This window comes from Myotis brandtii, unplaced genomic scaffold (genome assembly GCF_000412655.1).
Source record: "Myotis brandtii unplaced genomic scaffold, ASM41265v1 scaffold928, whole genome shotgun sequence".
NCBI classification, from domain to species: domain Eukaryota; kingdom Metazoa; phylum Chordata; class Mammalia; order Chiroptera; family Vespertilionidae; genus Myotis; species Myotis brandtii.
This window is the reverse complement of record NW_005371827.1, coordinates 495916-512188: the sequence shown is the minus strand read 5'-3', so window position 1 is coordinate 512188 and position 16273 is coordinate 495916.

Below are 16273 nucleotides of genomic sequence, written 5' to 3'. Positions count from 1 at the left end.
AATGAGACAAAGGTAAAACTTGGATCATGATAGTTCATAAGATAACAATGATCCCGAGTGTTGTTTTTCCCACAATAAAGGTCATAAGATTTGATTGCCTTCCATTTACCTGCCTGCCCTTTTAGGGAAGAATCTGTTCTCTACTCGGATCCCATTCTTACAGTGTTGCCATCCCCAGTGGCCAGCAAGATGACATGGATACAGAAACTTCCTGGAAGAGCCTTTCTAACACTGTGAGACCACACTACCTGATCAAAAAGTTGGTCATCAATATATCTTTTGGATTGCTTTATTACCAAAAGGGACAAAAAATGTTTCTATGGAAAGTAACCTTACAGGGTAATCTGATCATAAATTCCTACCTGAGCAGGCCATGGTGGGCAGTCATGCCCCAGCCTTATATCTTCTTTAGTGAAAATTTTTAAGCCAGCCCTGTCCATTGTTCTTGTGCATCTAAGTTAACACCTTTGAAATACCAGAAGCCATACCCCTCAAAGCAGGTATTAACCCTCAAGAGAGCACATAATCTTGTTAACTATCATGTAATCCAATCCCCACCTTGTTTTTTCCCACTTTCATGTAATCTTCCTTAAATTTCCTTCTTAATTTTAAATGCATAAAATAAGCTGTGAAACTGTTTGTTCTCTGGAACACATGAGATCTTGCATATGTCATCAGTTTAGCTCAAATAAACTCATAAAATTTCAGTAAGAAGGAACAGAAGAAAGAACAAAAGAAAGAAAGAGAGAGAGAGAGAGAGAGAGGAAGGAAGGAAGGAAAGAAGGAAGGAAGGAAGGAAGGAAGGAAGGAAGGAAGGAAGGAAGGAAGGAAGGAAGGAAGGAGTACAACTTACATTGAACAGAAATGTTTCCCTCTAACTCCTACTTATAAACTCCTTCTTACATTCAAATAATACAAAATAAGAGTTGTCCTTCTTCCTTATGAAAATCCCTTACATTTAAAAAATACAAAACAAAGGAGAATACATTTACACTAGCATTAAGACTGATATATCCCTACTAACAAAGAAAGCTGTTTCAATTAAATTTGATTTATGAGAAGGGCTTGGAAAAATAGTGGCTAAAACAGAAAGGGGATATTTTCTGATTATGAAAAAGAAAATTGGAGCTCTGCAGGCCAGAAGTGCCAGAATGGTGTTATAGTATCACCAAAGACTCTAGAAGTCTCTCCTCCTTTTCTCTATCCTCAGTATGTTGCTTCCACTCTTGGGCGTTATCTATTCAGGCAGCTCTTCTGTTTCATTGTCTCTGCTCTTTCTGGGACAGACATTACATGTTTGTTAGATAAATTGTCATTATCCCCCATGTCTTTCTTTTTTTAAAAAAAACATTTCTTTGTTGATTTCAGAAATGAAGGGAGAGAGAGAGAGAGATAGAAACATCAATGATGAGAGAGAATCATTGATCTGCTGCCTCCTACTGGGGATTGAGCCCACAACCCAGGCATGTGCCCCAACTGGGAATTGAGCCATGACCTCCTGGTTCATAGGTCAATGCTCAATCACTGAGTCATGCCATCCGGGCTCCCCATGTGTTTCTTATGTTCTTTTCTATACTCTTCTTACTGTTTATCTTCAGTAACATCAGTCTGAATATTTTCTCTTGACCTATATTTTGGTTCACCATTTTTCTTACAGTTATGTCTAATCTGATGCTAAAACCTTCTGCTGAGTTCTTAATTTCAGTTATCTTATTTTTAGTTTCAGAATTTTCATTTAAAACTTCTTTATATTTTCCAGTTCTCTGCTGAAATTCCCCATCTTATTATCTAATTGTTTTAGCATATGAATCACATTTACTTAAAAAATTTTTGTCTAACTCAAATATCAGTTTCATTTGTGGGTCCATTTCTATCGACTGAATTTTCTGTTAGTTTTTAATCATATGACCCTTGTCTTCTAGTGTGCCTGGTAAATTTTTATTGACTGTCATATTATAGATGAAATTTTTAGAACTAATTTTAGGTCAAGAAATTATAATATATTTTTCCAGTTCTCTGCTGAAATTCCCCATCTTATTATCTAATTGTTTTAGCATATGAATCACATTTACTTAAAACATTTTTGTCTAACTCAAATATCAGTTTCATTTGTGGGTCCATTTCTATCGACTGAATTTTCTGTTAGTTTTTAATCATATGACCCTTGTCTTCTAGTGTGCCTGGTAAATTTTTATTGACTGTCATATTATAGATGAAAATTTTAGGTCAAGAAATTATAATATATTCCCTTCAAAGAGGATTTGCTTTTATTTCTGGCAGGCAGTAGTGTAGGGGCAATTTATCTTATTCCAATTAGGAGTGAGTGGTTTGAAAATGTACTTCCATTTTATGAAGAGTAAACTATTTCACTTCTAGAGTAGGGCACTATGGGGGACCCAAGGGAAGCTTCCTTGATAGGCTTGAACTCCAGTGTTTGGCCATGTTTCTCTGCCTTGGACGACTGTTAGAAGCCCTCTTCAGTTCTTAGTATCTCAGCCAATGCTTTATGCTGTTTTCCAGCCTCTAACCCACCACATTGGAATTGACAAATGCTTAGTGAGGAAAGAGGAGTGAATTTGGGGCTCACTTGACTTCCTTCTCTAAGGCTCTCCTGATTGTGTGCTTGCCTGGGTGCAGTGGGTACGCCTTCAGAAGATAGAAGAGAGGATTCCTCAATGAGCACTGTGTGTGGAGGGCAGTGATTACTGAGCACATCGCTGGCTCCCAGACCTTCCTCAGTGCAAGCAGATCACCCTGCTTAAGGATGACACCTTTCTGCTCCCCACCTTTAACCACGGAAGAATCCAGCAGCAAGACCAGAGACATCTAGGAATGGCAGAGGCTCTGAAAGGCTTTAGAACCCTCGTATATTTGTCCTTAAACCAAACTGATGGAGGAAGGCACAGCATTCTTCCCACTTCTGCTCTTTGCCCTCTTAAATATTTACCATCTCAATAACTCCAAGATCTTAAAATAGACATTTTATTTGTTCTTTTTTTTTAAAGGAAACACCCCAGCTTTTCTAAGTTGTTCTCAGTAGGAATATAGGTCTGCTAAGATTAGGTGCCCACACCGAAAGTGGAAGCAATTTAAATTTAAAAATCACTTCATGGTCTTAAATGGATGCAAGTACTCCAGCCAACAGATGCTCCTGTTGACCCCTCCCAATAGGAAGAGGGGTCAAATAAAGACCTATCCTGTTTCTAGAGAGACATCAAAAAAAGTGCCACACAATACAAGTTACATCCGATTGGCCAAAACTTAATAATGTGGCTACATTGAGATTCCAGCGAGACGGAGAAATGTAGTCTTTTGACTTAGTTAAAAAAATCAGGATTTTATGAGTAAGGAAAAGGGGAGAATGTATACTGAGGGTGAGCAACTAGCACTCACTGCCCACAGGGATGTTCCAAAAATACCCTTTGTGAGAAGTTTTGCATGCTGAGAAATAGCATTAGCGCTACAGGGATGAGTTTTAGGAGTGGGGCCGGCTGCAGTGAAAAAATGTGCACTCTTTAACTTGTTAAAGAGTGATATAAATAATGTCTGATTAGCATAAAACACAAAAATATATTTCAGGGCAGAGGAAGAAAAGAGGCCACGTGTGTTGGGACTGCAGATCCAAATGCCTAGAATCAGCAGGCAGGTTACAGGGCAGGGTGGCAGGGGCCAGGTTCTTCGTGGCAGGAACTGAGTGGATCTAAGTGGGGCCTCCATGGGCAGTTTGCCATACTGTCGCATGTCTCAGACCCTTGAGGTGGATCTTGGCTTGGCAATGGACATAACTAATAAGGGGCAGAAGCAAGCTCAAATATCGGCATACTTTCTTGACGAGTTGTCCTGGCTCATGCCATGTAACCCCTTTGCACCAGAAAGACAGAAATGCTCATCATTGCAGAAACCTCAGAAAATTGCTGTGAGGATGGAGTTAAACAGCAGGGCCCTCCCCCATGCAGCAGGCAGTCAGGAAATGTGTCCTCCCAGGTCCCCTTCCATGGGTGGACAGTATGGACAGGCAGACCTCGCTGATACCTGCATCGGAGGGCATTCATTGTTTGGCCAAGTGATAGTCACCTGTCAGGTGTTGTCAATCAGACATGTCCAGGCACAGACCTAGGCATGCAAACCTGGTGGTCTGGGCCCCAATAAGTCCTCTTTGTTTTGCCCTCCTGCTTATGACTTCTCTTGGCTGGTTCCCAAATCTTCTGTATTAGATTGGCTAATCCCACTTTTAATAATGCTCGGATATTTGCCTCCCTCAGGGACTACAACCACAGCAGTGGAGAGTATTAAAGAGCAGCTGAATGCCATGCCGAGCACTTACCCTTTAAGCTCTGTGTATGTGGGCACAGCATTTTGCATGTGTGCACACAAGGGATGTGTATGTTTATGGGGGTCTACACATGTACATTCTATTGGCCTTCTGAGATTTTTTTCCAAACAAAATATTACATAGAACACCCAGTTTATTTGCAGCGTTAAAGCAAAGCACTGCAGAATCCATCCAAAACTCCGGGTTCCTAAATCAATGAGATTATTAACTTCCAAATTCCATGTGTTTATTTCTACTAAATAACATTAGCTCAGCATTAGCCTTAAGGGCACAGTAACACTTCACGAGACCTCAGAAACACACATAGTTGAATTTATTCAGTTATTTGAATTATGCTTAGTATTTTAAACTTAGTGTAAACTGAGTAGCAATCAGGGACACAATTTGCTCCCATTTATAATAATATTTGGGGGGGCATGTTTTCCCCCCTTAACCTGACTATTCTGGTAATCAAGAACCACACTAAAAAATAATTGGTGGAGAATGGAGAAAGAAATATACAGAGTTACTAATATACACCAGGGTTTAAGCTGACACGAAATTTTATCTTAATTATCGGACAAATTTGTACTCCCACTATCTAATTCAATTTGCATGCATCGGTAGACACTTATTAAAGGTAATATTACATCTGTCATTTTAAGACTGGTGAGAATTTTATCATATGAGCTGCATGAAACAGCCACTCTATTATGTACAGAACTCTTTTGTATGGCTTAAAATAACCAGCATTGCATCCTAATTAAGTATTTTCTGTTAATTGTCTTTGGGGCAGTCATAGTCTTGTCCATTTTGTGTCCATCTTGTAAGTTATTTGGACAGAGAATTGAAGTTACAGGAATGTACGTCTCCTCCCCTCTGCTTCCTCATTCTGGGTAAAAAATGAGAGCTTTACTAATAAAATGCAAACTGGAATCCAATGTTCAATAAGGTTTTATGAGATGCATGCAATGTATAAACCATCTTAGAATTCTCGGCTGGATTTAGAATTCAGCTGTATACAAATATATTAGGCTGCTGAGGCATTAGCAGCTGAATATACTGAGGTTGTTTTTGAGATGAGTTTATTAGATTTCGACTTTGTATAAAATGAATTGGTGGATTTGCTAATATAGCATCATCAGTTCAGGATAACAATGGCAGTTTCTGACTATAAGGCCCTAAAATGTTATTAGATGTTGATATGATACTGTCCAAACAGACCCCAAAATAAGCCCACAGATTTCTGCTTTGAGCTTCAGGACTCGGTGAGGTTTGAGATTAAATTCCCATTTCACAAAGCACTCATTTAAGTGTACATCTGTTCCCCCTGCTACAGCCATCTTGGTTTCAGAGCTCTTTGTTCCACCCACCAAAGGGAGTGAAAGAAATGAATTAAGGAATGAAAATAACAGTCCACACATAAGGAAAAAAGAGTGAGGAAAGTCCCAAAGGGCAAGTATGCTAGACGGGAACAGCCGATGGGGGTCTTGGGAAAGGATGGAAAGTGGGGGGTGGGACACCACTGGGTGGCGAGTCCCTCTCCCTGCTGCCCTGGGGAACCTGGAAATGGAAGAATCGAGCATTGCAGCTTTTGACCAGCTCATTCCTGGCCCCGCAGGTACATTTGATATGCTCACAAACCCCTTTCCTACTTGGGAACAAGATGCAGTTTTTCTTGTCCTACCTTTGAAAAAAATGCAACCTTTGTCTGTGTCTGGGTGAGAGTTCCCAGAGTTCAAACCAGGTGTTGTCTACTCATGAAACTGTTGGAGCGTTCACTTGGTCACAATGCTGCCTTCTTAAACAGAAACTAAAAATATTTAAGACATTTTATCATAAAATTTTATGTATGTATGTATGTATGTATGTATGTATTTATTTATTTATTTATTCTGTTACGCCTCACCTGAGGATATTTTCCCATTGATTTTTAGAAAGAGTGGAAGGGAAAGAAGGAGGGGGAGAGAGAGAAACATTGATGTGAGAGAGACACATTGATTGGTTGCCTCCCGTGCATGGCCCGACCTGGCCTGGGATTGAACCTGCAACACAGGTACATGATCTTGACAGGTAATTGAACCTGTGACTCTTTGGTGCTGGGGCCAATGCTCTAACCATTGAGTGCACTGGCCAGGGCTAGAATTTTATTTTATGATTTACTGAGACAAAAATCCAATCTTCAGCTGCTTACTGGGGATGAACACTTTAACTTGGGTTAAAACAGTATAGTGGTTTTTTGATCACTGTTTTACACTTACTGGGGACTGTGACAGGATGCACTCAGTCTTTGAGAATGCTGCTCCTGTTGTAAATGATCTCAGAATCCAAATATTCTCATCTCTCTTCAGTGTTTGTTTTTCTCCAGCAGCCATCTCCTTGCTGTCACTCTAAAAATGTGTGGCAGTGTGCCTTCTAGGTCTTGAAGGAGGCGGTGGGGGGTGGCCTCCATCCCTCTCCCTTCCAGCAGAAGCAGATGCATAATTCATGTTGTCACCCCGAGGTCTTCTCCGAGACTTCTCGGGAGCACGTCGGAACCGGCGCAGGACCAGGGAACTTACCAGCAGTCACAGTGTGCTCTGTCAAAGAACAGTCAATCAATCTCCAAAGAAATGTGAAGAGAACAGGTTTTTCATGCCTGTGCGTTGGGAGGGAGCCAAGTGCGTGTTGTCATTTGATGGTAGAATTGGTGTACACCTGTTCCGACCAGCTGTCAACATAACCTGTGTCAGAGGCACGCGTCGCACCCGCTGCATCCTCACAGCGGGCCGTGTCTGTGTGACAGTCAGGACAGACAGCGCCAGCAACGTGGGGACCAGGAGAGGAGGAGCCTGCAGAGCCACTGCGGGTCACAGATGTATGAGGAGTGTGATAAAAGAAGGAAACATCTGAGGGAATTAAGCTCAAACAAAACAGCAAATGTCATTTGCATTATATAATTATGGCAAACCATTGAGTCCTTTGTAATAACACTCCATAGGCCAATGTTGAACCTACAGTGAGTGATAAAAAGGCCTCCGCTTAAAAAAAGGTCAGCGTGAATTAGTATATATTTGCTGATTAATTCAGAGTGTGCCTTCGTCAATTTAATGTCCAGGGCCCAGCCTGGTCTGAGACAGCCTCCTATGAAATTCAAATGTGCTTCCCTCAGCGCAGATCAGCCTTCCAAGCCTGCGTTGTGCTTGTGGAAAATGAGGGCCAAGGATGGATGACTAGACGCATGAATGTCTGATGCTGAAGAACCAGGGCCACACAGGCCCAGACTGAAGAGACTCTCCATGTGATCCTCTGCCACGCCCATCAGACAAGATGTGTCCTGTGGCCAGCACTCGCCACCTGCCTGGGTCCCCTGGCTGCAGCAGGAATGCTGGGAACCACTTCACCCACACCTCCACAGATGCCTGCTGATGACAACAGGAGTCTCTTATGAGATGTTTAGTTGATGTTCCAAGGAAAAAGTAACGGTGTGGGATGTGGCTAAACATACATGCAAGGGAAATATTTAGCCTGGAAGAGTGTTGGTCTAAGACTAATATTATAAGTACACATCTGCTTTTAGATGACACTCACAGCGATGAGCATCTACTACGGGAAAATTGATTTGTCAACTTTAATTCTCACAATTATTCCACGAGATACCAATTATTTCCTCCAGGAAACTACTCTCAGGGTGGCCCAGTTATCAAATGGTGCAACTGGGGTTTGACCACAAGTTTAACTGCCTCCAAAGGTCTTAGTCCCTGATTCCCTTCATTGCCTGTCTTTGCAATCGCTTGTTAGATATTTTTTCTGTACCTATGTGCTAAGTCCCTTGCCAGATGCTCTGAGTTGGGCATGTAGAGCATGAACACCTAGCAGATTTCAAACACTTAACTGATTCATTCCAGCCCAACCCTTTCCCCAGCAAGCCAGGAGCTGCAGCCAGCAACCCCACGCAGCCAGATTGCTCCAACTCAAGGATCTTTCCTTCCACTTCCAAGCCCATGTTTCCTCTCTGCTTCTGCACAGTGGCTTTTCTTTATACACAGGATGGAGACCTTACTCTGGGACTCTGGCTGAGCTCTTCTGCCCCTAACAACAGAGTCTGTAAAAGATCAAAGTGGCAATGAATGACATTTCTGAAAAAGTAGTGAATCTGTCATTTTCATAGATCAACAGACCCCCTCTCCACAATGAAAGAAGTTTGCTGATGCTTCCGGAGAGTGCTGGCTCATGTGGGAACGGATGACCAGGCCTGCCCTGGAATTCAGTCAGATTACAGCTCATGATTTTAATGTTAAATGAAGGAATTGCTGTCTGCTTCATATTTTCCACAGACTGGGAGTGGGGGTCGTGGGAGTGATCAGAACAGTTCCCAGAGGAGCAGTGTGAAGGAAGGACACAGCCTGAAAGTCAGCAGAGCTGCCCCTGCAGCCAGGTTCTGCTTTATCCTATTAATAATAACACCTTGTATTGGACGACTTTCATGGTTCACAAAGTGCTCACGTATTACTCCACAAAAATAAATAGAATTCGGGGAGGTGATATGACTTGTTCAAAGGCGAGAGGGGAGAAAAACCAGAAAGCTGGTCCCATGATGGACAGCAGGAGCTCCATCTCGCTGAGGCTCTCAGAGAAACTGTGCAGTCTTAGCAACACCCTGCGGGAGGATGGAGCCAGGGTGGGAGTGTGCCCATGGGCTTCAACACCTCCTTAGTTGAGGTTGCTTCCTAGAAGTGTTAACTCCCTCACCTTGGGGACTACTCATGAACTCAGCTGTCACTATGCTGGGAACTCCTAGGGCAGCTGCCTGTGACTTCAGGTGGGCCAGGCAGGTATGGAGTGGGGTATTCACAGTACATGCGACACCCTGGGAGACTAGAAATAGATGGGTCCAGGATGGCCACTGCCTGTGTATCCCAAATATCCCCTAAAGGCATTAGATTAATAGAACCCAATCTGTATCCAGAATTTTAGCACCCATGGTTTTGGACAATGTAGATTGTAATTTTCCAACTTTTCCAAATAAAATGGGGGAAGACATGGAAGTTGAGAGCTGATCCCAGCATTAACCTGACCAAATACAATCTTGGGTGTGTGTTGCTGTCTTGAAGTAATTATACTTATGTGGAGCTGATGGAGATTCCCAAGGGAAACAGAATAAGACCAAGACTGTGTTCATCTTCCTCCTCTATCTTGTGTTCTCTTATCATCTATACCAGTGGTTCTCAACCTTCTGGCCCTTTAAATACAGTTCCTCATGTTGGGACCCAACCATAAAATTATTTTCGTTGCTACTTCATAACTGTAATGTTGCTATTGTAATGAATCATAGTGTAAATATCTGATATGCAGGATGGTCTTAGGGTCGTTCGACTGCCAAAGGGGTAGCGACCCACAGGTTGAGAACTGCTGATCTATACTGACTATCCAGATGAACGATGCTTGGAGACTGAATGGGTCACATTTCAAAAGGAACTAAATCCTCACTGCCTCCAAGCTAAGATTGACTTCTAGCTGCTTCTAAAAATACAATAGGTGCCTCCTCTGTGCTTCTATAAAGTTCTGAGCTCACTTCATTGGTTGTTGGTTTCTATTCTGGCTGTACCCATTAGATGGCAATCTCCTTAAAGTCAGGGACTGTTCTTACATTTCCTTTGAATCCCCAAGCACTGGGTGCCTGGAACTGGCAAAGGGTGTGGAATAAATGCCCTTTCCGCCTCCCCAGGTGTGCGGCAGCTTTGTGAAAGTTCCATCACTCACTCAGTTCATTAATCCTGGTGTCACAAGGACTGACACGTAGGTAAGAGGCAGGGCCTTAGGCTGGGCTGTGAAGCAGAGCTAAGGTGATCATGTAGAAATGACTCTGTGGCCTCCTTAGCAGGTTCCTTTCCACTGAGTTCACATACCTACAGGTCTGTGACCAGGCAGGTTTCCAGGGAAGCTTGCTGTAAAGCATCTGTCCCTGCTAGGAATACCCTGATACTCACTCAGCATAGCAACGTGGTTTTTCTTGGTACAGATCCACTGTGTTTGGGAGCCAGAGCTATCTATCATCTCTGGGGAAACACTCAAATTCAAGCCAGTTTCTCCCTTCCCCATCCCAACCCACTGTGACGTCTACCCACGGGGCCTATGGAAGGATCCCCTCACCAACCTCATCCCTCAGCCTGTCCTTAGGAAACTGACATAACTGGGAAAGGAGAATCAGCCACAAATCCACCCAGTGTTTTCTAATTTCTCTCCAAATTATTGATACAGTTTTTTTCCCCATCAGGTTTATTCAGAGAATATAGAGCTACTAGTTTCAAAAATATAAAAAAATAAAACTTTCCATTTGATTCTAAGCCATCATGCCCACTAACATGGGCAAAACCTCTTTCAATTTTACTTTTTTCTTCTCCTCCTTTTTTTCTCAGAAAAAAAAGGAAAAAGAAAAGGAGAGTATTAAAAAAGAATGAATGTTGGGTTATGTTTACGCTGTTTGGAGAGTTGAGCTACTACCAAGTGAGACTGACAAACCCAGATAATATTTTATCATGCAGACCCTTGCTACTCATTTTGGCTTTGCTGGGTCTAATTGTTTGTGTAAAGGGCCTCTTTACTCCCCTTATTCTCTGCAGAAACAAAAAGCAGCCCATATAAAGTTCTAACTAGACCACTCACAACTCAAACCCCAGTGATTTTTATGTCCGACCCCACTCTTTGGTCTGACTTCTGCCATTTTGAGAATGATCATAATACCCAAAAGTGAAGGTGGGCCAATGGGTCTCCAGAATCCAGGGGAAAGGAACTTTACCTATTCTGCTGACCCCTCCCAAGTAGCCAACAGAAGACTAATCAGTAAGACATCAGAAAGCCTTCATTGCCTTTTGGGGTACCTGAAATTATACCTTTAAAATTAATTCATTTACATCTCAAAATGTCCTTGTTCTTTAAGGAACCCCTGTTAGAATAGGATTTCCAGGTCTCCTGAAAAGATACCACCTTGAGTCCTTCTAAGTAACTGAAGAATGAGTTCTAACACAGGTAAGTAGGCTAGGAGAGAAAGGAACAGAAAGGCAAAGATGGAAAGCTGTAGAGATGGATTTTGCCCACTTTACATCTTTGTTGAGAGCCAGTTCTGCCAAAAGAATTCATCCCGAGTCTGCTGTATATGATTGTTCATGTGCCTGGGCAAAGGTACAAGTAGCACTGAAATCCAACTCAGTGGGAGGCTGCAAAGGCATAGAGAAAGAGGGCCTTTTTTCAATTTATACGGATGTCATACAGCCAATGGTCACTATGCACCAAGCCCATGGGAAGGGTCTATATGTCTCTCTTCTCCCTCCAAGAATAGCTCATATTCCAAGGGGCATGGTTCCTGAAATTTTTATGTAACAAGAAGACATTAAAACAATTCTCTTTGCATACTGAGCTTGGTCTGCAACAGTTGTCTTTGCTCAATGGCACCTGTGGAATTGGGAGCAAAGACGTGGAGACAGTCACCACAAACAGGTTCAAATAGGTTTTTGCATAAGCTTGTGTGAGGGAGCAATATTTATTTGGCTTTGTTTTGTGGATGATGAATTATGGAATGAAATGTGAAGCCAGGTTTCTTCAAGAAGCAGAAGAAGATGAAGATGATGAAGATGGGGAGGATGATGAAGACTAGACAGGACAGCCACCTGTTGGCACAAAAGGATGGATAGCATGAGCTCTGCAGTGCCTTTCAGACATGGGTGCTGGTGTCCCCATGGTGGTTCACTTTTCATTTGTTCTTTAAGCTAGATGTGAACTTTGTATCTTCTAAACTGGAAGATCTATCAAAGATGCAAACTCAACTGTGTAAGAAACCAAGTTCAGACACACAAATGGGTTTCCTTAGAAGCAGTAGAAGTTTAAAAAAAACATGAGGAAGAACAGTTTTTATGATGAAATAGCTTCTTTAGCCAGAATGAGGCAGAGATCCAGACAATAAAATAATGATTTAATAGCCTTGAAGTCAATCGGCCGAATACAATAACATTAATTAGCCTTTTATGCCCAACTCACAACTAATTCTGTTGTCTACTTATTTTTGTTCCAAAAGGATTACTAATTAAATATTTAATGTTTCACCAGGTTCCAAATCCATCTCTACTCTGGTTGGTAATTTTCTCTTGCATAGCTTGAAATTGTGCTCTCGATAATTTCGCCCCACGAGTGTATCTACATTACAGGATCGCTGACTGCAGGAGGAAAGGCTCCTAGGTCTTTGACAATCTCGGGTAATAGCTTCACTTTTAGCCAGTAGAGGAAGTCAAGAGCAAGAGACTACAGATAATGTGAGTGTAATTCATTATTCAAATCTGCAAGTGAAGCACTGAAAACAAAGAGAGAAGAGGAATAATGGTGTCATTATTTTTATTACTCTTGTTGGGCAAACCTAGCGTGAAACATTAAAGGAGACTGGGGTGAGCTTCCTGACTATACAGTGACAAATTGACTTTCAGAGCAATATTGATACAGGGAAAGTAAAGCAGACAGATTTTCTCTACAAGGTTTGCTTTCTTATTAGTGGTCCCATTAACTATTTTCTTGTTGCTGAGTGCTTCTTAAAATTCCCATAATTCCTTTGGACATTGTACCAGGGACTGGGAGGAAATGAAAGTGGTTTCTGTGCTCCTCTGAGTCAAGAGCCCCGCTGCCTGGAGCTTAAGCAACAAAGGCCAGGTGAGCCAGTTGGGGGCATTTTCCTTCAGAGATAAAGAGACTGCAAGTCAAAGAGTATCTGAGTGAGAACAAGGCTTTTTGCAGACTCTGTTGGAAACAGGAGTGTTATAGAATTGTTTTATCTCAGACCTTCAAAGTTCCCTCACCTTTAACCTTTTTAATGAATATTCTCTTTAATCATTTCTCTTCATGGGTTCTTTGTCACACATCCAGAAACACATCCATCAGCACTCCAGCTAGGGCAGTCTCATAGGCTGTGTAAGAAAGCTGGAGGCCTAGCTGGGTCCATTTGGGATCATCTTCGTGGGGAGGCGATGGAACCAGGTGGGGCAGGAAAGGTGCTGGCCCTCAGGTGGAGCTGCTGTTAGCAGGCCTGGGCTTTTGTTAACAGAGTGAGAGATTGCTGTGATCCCAGGGTCACTAGAAAGGGTCTAGATAGCTCTCTTCCTCTCCAAGAAGAGCTCATATTCCAAGGGGCATGGTTCCTAAAATTATTACAGACTTATTCCTTGGGCTTTTCTCCACAGTGAATGCTTTGAAAAAGCTAATGGCTCTGAGAGAAGCAGTGAGCTAATCTATTGCTCATTAAAGTGTTAGTGGTCCGTCAAAACAGATTTTGTCCCACCTGGAGAGGCAGAGAACCAGAGAGTGGCTGTATGAAAGAACTTCCAGAGAGCTGGGAGGGATGAAAATGCACAGGAGAGGAGAAGTGAGAAACGGGAACAAGGGCCTGAAAAGTCATGTTCTTATTACCTTGACAGGCATTCTACAGTTCACCCAGCCCTCCACATTTAACTATCCAGATGATAAAGGGAAATAATAGTAGCAGAAGCACAAATTAGCCTGTTCAAAATCTGATGAGCTCACTAACTACCACAGGAGATGACCCAATTCATTAAACCATTGAGTAAGCCAGTAGATTCTTATTAGGGGAACTGGGTTTAACATGGCTCAGCAGTTTATGTGAGCTTAGAAAACTACTTTATCTGCCTGAATATGACAATGTTTTTGAAAGGACTTTTTGAAAGTAGTTAGGCACTGTGAAATGTAAAATATTATAATTGTCTGGAACCAGAAATCTTCCATCTTTACATTCTGGTTGTGTTCTGGGACAACACAGAGGAAGTACCAACCTCCCAGACAGAATTGTTCTCTTCTGGTATTTGAAGACAGCTCTCTTATCTGCTCCGGCCTTTGCCTCTTCATACTGGACATTCTGGCTTTCTTCAGCTTTGTACATCCAACCCTTTCTGGTTATACTTGCCATGTCCCTTTAAGGGCCTCAGGGCCCCACAGTAGACAGATGGAGAATGTGCTGTACCTGTACCTGCCTGCAATGCAGACCCCAGAGCAGACTCAACATGCTTATTTAGCAGCCATTGTTTTTCCTCAGCACCAGTGCCCATGCACATACAGAACATTCAGGTCAATTTCTGAGGCATCAAGTTTGAAAATGAGACTCCAAGCATCACTGGTGGAGGGGGGGGGGAGAGAGAGAGAAACAGAGCTGGCACCTCAGTGTGGCATGCATAATCCAGTGGCCTCTTCCATAATTTAATAGAGAAATAACATTTCTTATTCTCATCATCAGAAAACAATCAGCATATGAATGCACTTTAGGTATTAATTCTTATTCCTTGATGCAGAAACAATCTCATTTAAAAATTCTCACTCCCAAAGATGCTTATCTATTGCAGGACGGGGGACACATGGGTGAGGGGAAGGCCAGGTAAGCATGATACACCACATACAGCTGAATCCCCAGTAAACTCACAGCCCTAAGGAAAAAAGAAAGTTAATGAGTATCATCATACTCAGAGCCCCAAAAACTGAGATACAGAATCCCATTCACTCTATCACGGCCATGACTGACATTTAATTATTCTCTATTTTTTTGGTGCTTATGATTCCATTCTTATCATTCATTGTAAATTCTTTGGAACCCCTAGAAAAAGCGAGATCGGGTGACAAAACAGAGATAATGAAATCAGAGGCAGTAGAATAAAATTATATCTTGTAGGTAAAGCAATGATTCAGTAGAGCAAGTTATTTCATAAGGTTGCAGAAGCTGGGGGAGGGGATCAGAATTAATGGAGCAGGCTCTCAGGAGAGTTGAAAAAGAATCTATGGGTGGGGGGGGGGCACACAATAGATAGGAGAGTAGCCTGCTGTGGAAAGAACATTCGACTAAGCATTAACCCCGCTGTGCTTCCATCTAGTCTGTTTGTGTAACTTTAGGCATATCACTTAACCTTCTTTGGGTGTTTCACTTTCTCACCTATAAACTGCCATCACCATCACATACTTCTTAGCATTATTGTAAAACCCAAAAGGATGCACAATTGCTATACAAATATCTGCCTGAATATAAGGACTGAATTTTTTTCTAATATTTGAGGAATAACTGGAAGACTGTGGGCAGTGTGAAAAGACGAAGAATATAGTCAACTTAAACCAGGAGGCATAGGCTTATGGATTCCCCTACTCTCTTCCAGGGTGGCCTATGGGAATCATGTGGCCTGGCCAGCACCCTGTCCTCACTCTCCCTGACTTGCCAGTTACACTGGGGAGTGAAGGTCAATGGCCTGGCTTGGCCAGTGAGCCCTGCTGAAAAGAGTTGGAAGAGTGGCAGCTGTGAGGCCCACTGAGCCTAAGGACGTATGCCAAGTTGAAAGCCCACTGGTGTGGAGGTGCCAAGATTGCTAAACCCAAGAAAGGAATGTGAATGTGTTGCCAACCAAGAGGGAGGGCCCCAAGCAATTACGGGGAGTTAAAGTCTGAATGAAATCAGGGGATCAAAGATCCAAGAGTCAAGTGTAGGAAGTGCTTGGTGCAGGGGGCCTGTGGAGGGCTAGCCTGGCTTTGCAAGTGGCTGGTTTTCAATGGTCCAGTCAGAGGGACACATGAGTAGGCTTCTCCACTTAGTCTAAACATGCGAAGCCAATTGCATTGGACACCCAGTAAGAGGGTTTATCTTTCTTCCTTTTTGTTAATCTTTCCTTCCTTTCCTCTGTGTCTCTGTTCGTGGAGACAGGTTGTCTCTCTCTGATCACGGGTCTCTCTGCTTGGTAACGGAAGATGACTGGGTCTTGTCCTTCCAGAACGGGATCCTGCCTTGCCCCTCTGCTCCTCTTACATCACTGACTTCAGGGAGCATAATTAACCCCTAGCCTAGCTGCCCTGCTCTGAAATCCATCATTATGCTCATGCTGAGACCACTCTTCCCATGGTTTCCCCAGCCAATAACTGAGCACGGCAGGGATTCTGAGGCAGCACCCCCTCCTCTCC